Genomic DNA, 8,369 nt, shown 5'->3' with positions numbered 1-8,369 from the left:
GGGAGAATACAATGGGAGAATGACGTCCTGGGATTTGCTTGTGAAGCATCTATGGATGCAAGCCAGCGTTTTGCTCACTTTACTAGTCGCAGCATCACATTGAAGGCTCTCATTCATCTTGTGGTCAGTCATGACCCCCAAGTTCCTTTTGTCTGTAGTGCTAACCAGTGTAGCACTGCCAAGCCTATAAGCATGCTGCAGGTTTTTCTTCCCAAGGTGGAGAACCTTGTATTTTTCAGTGTTAAACACCATCAGGTTCTCATCTGCCCATTTCCTGAGCCTGTCAAGGTCAGCCTAGATCATCCATCTGTCCTTAGGTGTGGATGCTTTACCCCAGAGTTTGGTATCATCGGCGAACTTGGCTAGTCTGCTTCTGACTCCAATGTCCACATCATTAATGAAGTTGTTGAACAATAGAAGTCCAAGGACAGAGCCTTGGGGGACCCCACTGGTCACAGGGCACCATGATGATTGACTTCCATCAACCACTATCTTCTGGGTCTGACCACGGAACTTGTTCCCCAGCCAGCGGATTGTGGTGGACCCGAGGCCGCAGTTGGTCAGTTTTGCCAACAAGTGATCGTGGGATACCAGATCAAAGGCTTTTTTGAAGTAAAAATATATGACATCAGTGGCAGAAAAGACCACCTCTGTTTCTCCCCACAAACTCTGCTCTCTGACAGTTTGGTTAAGCCGGGCCCTACAGAGGGTACACACCTTAACCTCTCTCTTTAGGTAACCTGAGATGAATACATTCCTGAGGGAGGGGGAAAACTTGCTCCCTCTGCCTACGTGACTGGCATTACATACCTGGGTGAGGGGCTTGGGCTACCTGGGACTGCCAGTCTGCCCAGCAACAAGTGATGCATTTCAAATTGGTTGGCTGACAGCCAACAGGTGCTGGCCTCCATTGGACCAGGTAAATGAGGTCACAAGGGCTATATAAGTTAAGGACTGCCCAGGAGGTGGGGGCAGCAGCCATGAGGAAGACTCAGAGAGAGAGAAGAGCTGAACCATCTGAAACTTTGTCCCTCTCTCAAAACTCATGATCAAAGAACTGCCTGCCTCCAGAGGGAATCTCCACCTGCCTCTGGATGATACTTGTGAGTAAGCTACCTGAGATCTAACTAGATATATAGCTTGCAGTAACTCAGATGCGAGATCAAAGGCTACCCAGCCATGGGAGTTTGCTCTATGGGATTTCTCTGATATTGCTATACCCTGTACCCTATTCCAACCCTACCCCTTGTAACCAATAAAGTTCTCCTTTGTACCAAGCGTGGGAGACTTATTGGGAGTGGGTCTAGATTATGCCTTGGGGTCCCCTTGATTCGGCTGACTAAGGGAGACCGCTACTTGTGCTTCTGACTGAGGGAAGCATCCCAAGTTCTTGAAGTGAATCAAGTACCACAAGGGCTCCTAGGCCTGTGTTTCCCAGGGTGCACAGAGCCAGAATCAAGCCCATCCCTGGGTGGGGGCAGTGGAACCCCCAGGCTAGTGTGTGTGCTCCAGGAAGGGAGTTGGCCAGATGTGAGGCACCCCCAGGGAGTCACTCGGAGCCTGAAAGGTGGTCAGGTGCAGTGAGGTGGGTGGCTTAACGCAGGAGTGCCCCCTAGTGGCCCATCACACATCAATCGCCTCTCCCTTGTCCAGGTGATAGGTCACCTGGTTATAAAAGGAAATAAGATTGGTCAAGCAAGACCTACCCGCAACAAACCCATGCTGGCTATCCCACAGGATGTTGCTGCAGACAGTTTGTAAAGAACCTCTTTAATAATCTTTTCTAAGACCTTCCCTGGGATAGAGGTCAGGCTGATGGGCCTGTAGTTAGCTGGATCCACTTTCCTCCCTTTCTTGAAAATAGGCACCGCATTGGCCTTCTTCCAGTCTTCGGGCACTACACCAGAGTGCCAGAAGTTCTCAAAGATCCATGCCAGGGGCTGGGCTATGATGCTAGCCAGCTCCTTGAGTACCCTGGGGTGTAGATTGTCAGGGCCAGCTGACTTGAAGGTGTCCAGCCTCTCAAGGTGTTCCTTCACGAGGTCAACATTGATGGAGGGCAGGGAATCTCCCTCACCCAGGCCTCCATGTCCTGTAATGGGCAGGGGTGTCCCTTGGGACTGATGAAAGACCGACGCAAAGTACCCATTTAATAGATTGGCTTTTTCCTGGGCGTTGGTCATCAGTTCTCCCTTCTGGTTTAGCAGGGGTCCAATGTTGCCCTTGCTTTTCCTCTGGCTCTCCACGAGAGTATGAGATGTAGTGGTGTGGGGTTATGGTTATAGTAGGGGGTGTGAGTGTGTGTGGGGGCTGTCCTGGCTGCAGTGAGCAGTTTCCAGCTGCAAGGCTGGGACCCATATGGCACAGCACAGGGCCAGCCCATCCTGTCCCAGCACAACATGGTTCCGGCTGCAAGGCTGGGACCTGCACAGTGCAGCACGGAGACAGCTCAGCCCGGCCTATCCCCTCCATGCCACAACATGTAGGTCCCGGCCATGCAGTGGGGAACTGTGTGCTGCCTAGCGAGGATCGGGTGAGCCAGGCTGGCTCCGTGCTGCACTGTGCAGCTCCTGGTTTCAAGGCTGGGACCTGCATGGCATGGCATGGAGCCACCTCAGCCAGGCCCATCCCATCCCGGCAGCACGCAATTCTCCACTACATGGTCAAGACCCACATGGCATGGCATGGAGCTAGCCCATTCTGGCCCATCCCCTCCCAGTAGCACGCAGTTTGCAGGCTGGGACCTACATGGCACAGCATGGAGCTGGCCTGGCCCAGTCCAGTGGCACACTAGAGTGCCAGAACCATGAGAAGTCCTGTGCCATCAAGCTGGGCCAGCTCCATGCCTCCACGTGGTGCTCCTGGCACTCTGTGCCAGGAGGACTCTAGCCTGACACAGAACCAGAGTCCCACTAGCCCCACAGAGAGGGGCGATCACTGGCGGTTCACTCCTTCCCCCACCCAGGCTAGTTCTTATCTAAATTTCTGCTCTTAGACAACAGAGGGCTGGGGAACAGCCAGAGGGTCACCAGGGCCAGAAGCCTCTGCTATCCAGAAGCTTCTGGGGGTTGTGGGTGAGGCGGACTGAGTTGGTGGCATTGAAACCAGAGCCTGAGCTGCTTGCTGCTGCAGCTGGTGGCTCATGCCACCAGCACCTCATCAGCTTTCAGACAGGCAGCCACCAGCAGGTAATATTTGTCTAAATTTTAGAGGGGCCCTGCAAACCAGATAGAATGGCCTGGCAGGCTGAATCTGGCCTGCAATCTGTATTTTGCCTGCCCCTGGTTTAGATTGATGAAGCCAACAGAGAGTAGCTAACTCTCTGCTGTATATGTTGAGGGCAAAACAAAGCCAGTTATTAAGGACTTTACCTGCCTGGAGTTTGGTTAAAGGCAGGGCAAGATAACACCTTAAAACTAACACATTTTAGAGAGTCATAAGCTTGCATAGGCGACAGCCCATTTTGTTTGTAGTATCTGATGAAGCAGGCTGTCACCTATGAAAGCTCATGCCTCTCCAAACACATTACCACCTTGCCCAGTGTTCTTCCTGATTTTAAACTAATGGGGGTGGGAACCCCAGCAAGGTATTGTACATGGGATCTGCATTGTGTCCCACAGTTCAGCACTGTAGGGGTAGAGATGACTGAGGCCCTGCCCTGTATTCCAGACTTTGTTGTTATGCTGAGAAAATAGCTGGCCTTTCACTTCTTGCCTGCGGTCTCAGTGCCCAGCAGTAACTGATAATTTCCAAGAGGGCCTCTGAGGCCATTCAACTTTTTCAACTAGTATGTCTGCTAGAGGAAAAACCCCATGGCTAATACAAAGCTACCTAGCTGTGCACAGAGCCTCTGGGCTAGACTCTGAAGAGAAGTCTGCTGGAAGAAGGCAGGGTAGATATGTGCCTTGTAGACTAATTAAATAAAACATACATAAAGCACAAGTCCGCTGACCACATCAGCGGATTAGTCCATGTTTGCCCTTGTGTAATCATTTACACCAATGTAAAGTGTGTGTGGAAAGTTACCATGTCAGGACAGTGGTGTTGCCATTTGCTTTGCAGGGTTGTTATTGACAACACTACGTGCAGAACATTGGTGATTTTGGGTCAGATTCTGATCTCACTTACACTGGTTTTTAGCTCTAACTTAATGGAGTTGCTCCTGATTTACAGCAGGGTAAGTGGAATCATCATCAGAACCCTGGAGGATAAAGCTGAAAGTGTCTCTGCCATCCCAAATGTCTGCTCAAAATGTTCACAACAGAACATAGAACCATATATAAAACCCCTTGGTTTGGCTTCTGGAAGCCTGGTCCAGGAATTGCTCAAGTCTCACAGACCTTTCGAGTTAACCTGAGCTTAGTTTGAGCATGAAGAGGAAATGTATAGACATTTTCATTCCAGTTCCTGTAAAGTGCTAGTTTGCTTCTTTTTTTGTGGTTCTCTTCCTTGGATCTCTCACATGTATTTTAATAACTCTTGCAGTGGGTCATTGACAGTACCATACATAGTGTTGATGTGATTGCAGAGCCACTGGCCATTATCTTTGAAAACTTGTGGCGATTGGGGAGGTCCCAGACAAGTGGAAAAGGGCAAATATATAGTGCCTATCTTTAAGAAAGGAAAGAAGGAGGATCCAGGGAACTACAGACTGGTCAGCCTCACCTCAGTCCTCAGAAAAATAATGGAGTGGATCCTCAAGGAATCTATTTCTAAGCACCTTTTTTGAAGAAGAAAGTGATCAGGAACAGTCAGCATGGATTTACCAAGGGCAAATCATGCCTGACCAATCTGATTGCCTTCTATGATGAGATGACTGGTTCTGTGCATGTGGGGAAAGCAGTAAACATGATATACCTTGACTTTAGCAAGGTTTTTTATATGCTGTCCAACAGCATTCTTGCATTCAAGTTAAGAAAGTATGGCTTGGATGAATGAACTGTAAGGTGGATAGAAAGTTGGCTGGATCGTTGGGCTCAATGGGTAGTGATCAATGGCTCAATGTTTAGTTGGCAGCTGTTATCAAGTGGAGTGTCCCAGGGATTGGTTCTGGGGCCAGTTTTGTTCAATATCTTTATTAGTGATCTAGAAGATGGGATGGAGTGCACCCTCAGCGAGTTTATGGATGACACCAAGCTGGGTACAGTAGTAGATATTCTGGAGGGTAGGGCTAGGATTCAGAGTGGTCTAGGCAAATTGGAGGACTGCGTCAAAAGAAATCTCATGAGGGCAAGTGCAAAGTCCTGCATTTAGGATGGAAGAATCCTATGCACTGCTACAGGCTCGGGACCAACTAGCTAAGCAGCAGCTCTGCAGAAAAGGACCTGGGGGTTACAGTGGACAATAAGCTGGATATGAGTAAACAGTGTGCCCTTGTTGCCAAGAAGGCTAACAGCATACTGGGCTAGATTAGTAGGAGTGTTACCAGCAGTTTGAAGAAAGTAATTATTCCCCTCTAGTCTGCACTGGTGAGACCACATCTGGAGTACTGTGACCAGTTTTGGGCCCCTGCTACAGAAAGGATGTGGAAAAGTTGGAAAGAATCCAGCGGAGGGCAAGAAAAATAGTTATAAGGGCTGGGGCACATGACTTCTGAGGAGAGGCTGAGGGAACTGGGCTTATTTAGTCTGCAGAAGAGAAGACTGAGAGGGGATTTGATGGCAGTGTTTACTTACCTGAAGAGTGGTTCCAAAGAGGATGGAGCTGGAGTATTCTCAGTGGTGGCAGATGACAAAACAATGAGCAATGGTCTCAGGTTGCAGCAAAGGAAGTTTAGATTGTGTCCCGGGGGGGAGCGGGAGGAAGGACCCCGAACTAAAAAGGGGGAACCCTGGGAACAAAATCCACACAAGGAAAAGAAAATAAACATAAAAATAGAACAAAAAAACACTTACCTGCAGCAGGAACCGTGGCGCAGCTGGAACTGGGAAGGAAACCCACGTGGCTCATCAGCCGCGCCTTCATACAGCTGAAGCTGGCCGGTGACGTCACCGGCAATGACTGGCCAGCGGGAATAAAACAAACCTCCAGTGAAGACAAGGAAGGAGGGAGAGCAGACCCAAGGAGGGCACCACCACAGGGTGCCTCTCGGGAGTCTCCCAGGGAGGCAGGAGGACAGCTCGTCGGGGCAGATGAAGAGCCAGAGGAGGCTCCTGACGCTGACCATGGCAGCAGCGGTGGGAAACGGCTCGTCAGAGTGAAGGACAAGCCAGAAGAAGATCCTGCAGTTGGCAAAGGCAGCAGCAGTGAAAAGAGCGGAGAGGAGGATGTGATGATTGACACCATATCAGGTGGGAGCATCGGGGACACTTGGGAGGTGGAGGAGACTTCCCCTTCAAGAGGTTCCAGGCAGGAGCAGCGTGAAGGGCTATGAAGTAAGGTAACCAGAGACGGGGTGCCACCCCTGGATGTAAGGAGCAACCAGGCGTACACAGAGGGGCTGCGAGGCACCCAAAGAGTGACGCCACTGAAGAAAGAGAAGAGGAGCAGTGCCATATCCCAGGGAGAGCCGGATAACATGGGAGAGATGACCTGAGCAAGAGGCCACAGGTACCCGGCCCTGTGTAGGGGTCATCCCCTGGATAGGTCTTAGGGAGTAAGGCACCTGGCACCCTGGCGTAGGGGTCAAGGAAGGGGCTGCACAGACCCCTCACAACATAGTAGAGTATTATTTTGTGTTTTCCTTTGTGTTTCCTCCGTTTGGAAGGGTTGATGGGTAGGATTAGGCAACATGGCTGAGGTAGCGGCGGCAGAGCTCTTATGGGCTTCGCCTTTTTTGGTTTAAGGCACCAATCAGGCGTCATACCCTGGAGGGAGTAGGTTTTGAGGCTGGGATTACTGATCGCAAGTAACCCTAGGCTAACCAAGCTAATCAGCCTCGGGAACCTGTGCCCTGGATGGGAGGGGCTAGCAAGGCTGCTGCAACTCGAAAGGCAACAAGAGCAGAAGTGTGGCCAGGAAGACCCAGTGACCCATTGAGGTGTGGCATAAGGTCAGGATATAGGGGAGGTGGAGCCCCGTAGGCAACTGCCGGACAGACCCCACACTGCAGAGGGACCCTGAGTAGTCACCCCACCACTGAGGTAACATTCAAAGTTGTGGCAGGCGAGATTGGGGAAGGCCACTCTGGGAGTAAACACCTACTCAACGGCATACTGGAAATTGTGGGGCAACCACCATTGGCCACTCGGACCAAGGCCGCACATAACCGGATGTTTGAGGCCCAGCGGTCACAGGTTGAATGTTAGGAAAAACTCTCTTACTAGAGGAGTGATAAAGCACTGGAACAAGTTACCTAGAGAGGTGGTGGAATCTCGGTCCTTGGAGGTTTTTAAGGCCCATCTCAACAAAACCCTGGCTGGAATGATCTAGCTGGGGATGGTTTTGCTTTGGGTAGGGGGTTGGACTAGATGATCTCCTGAGGTCCCTTCCAACCCTAAGTCTCTATGATTCTATGATACCCTTGCCCACTGTTTTACCTTGTGGCACATTAGGGTGTTCTTGTGGTATTCTGAGAGCAGGACACCTTGTAGTTGTGAACAGCGTTGTTGGTAGCTTTAGGAATAGATTCAACAAATACTTCTACAGGATGGTTTGAATAGGGATGATCCTGCCTCAAGCAAGGGGTTGGAGTAGATGACCTCCCAAGGTCCCTTCCAGCCCTACTTTCCCATGATGTTTATTAGGCCTACGTGAAATGGCTAGTATTCGCTTCGGATTCAAATTCGGTCAAGTCGGGGGACAGAGATTTGATTCAGTGATTAAAATCACTGTCTTGAATCGATTCGGCTGAACCTGATTCAGAGATTCAGCTGCTGCTGAATCTCTAAATCACCCAGGCACATCCCCTGCCTGCTCTCCCAGCCCCGGCAATGGCTGCCCCACCTGCCCCAGCTCCTGGCACTTTGGAAAAAAAAGCCCCAACTCACTGGGTGCTGCCAGGCAGGAGGCAATCCCCGCTGCCCCCCACTGCCCTTCGCTGTGTAGGGGGCTCATGCAGACCTCCCCCCCAGCTGTTCCAGCCCCCCCTTGGCTGCCCTTCCCATCCCAGCTCTGGCTCAACAAAAAACCCTGGGATCACCGGCTTGTGTCTGGTGAGGGGAGAAATGGCCATTGCTCCCCACAGGCCCACACCACATGGGGGGCTCTTCCATGAGCCCCCCAAAACTGCAGGAGCTGGGGAGTCCAGGGGTTTTTTCAGGTTCTTTTTTTAAAGGGCCAGAGCTGGGGTGGGCAGGGCAGCCATGGGAAGCACAGGGGAAGCAGGGAGGGGGTAGAGGGGCTCGTGGCAGTCCCCCACATGGCATGGGGCAGTGGAGGGGCAGTGAGGATCACCCCCCCTGCTAGGCAGCACCTGGTAAGTGGAGATG

This window comes from Alligator sinensis, unplaced genomic scaffold, assembly GCF_000455745.1.
Source record: "Alligator sinensis unplaced genomic scaffold, ASM45574v1 scaffold1000_1, whole genome shotgun sequence".
NCBI classification, from domain to species: domain Eukaryota; kingdom Metazoa; phylum Chordata; order Crocodylia; family Alligatoridae; genus Alligator; species Alligator sinensis.
Note: the sequence above shows the minus strand (reverse complement) of the source record.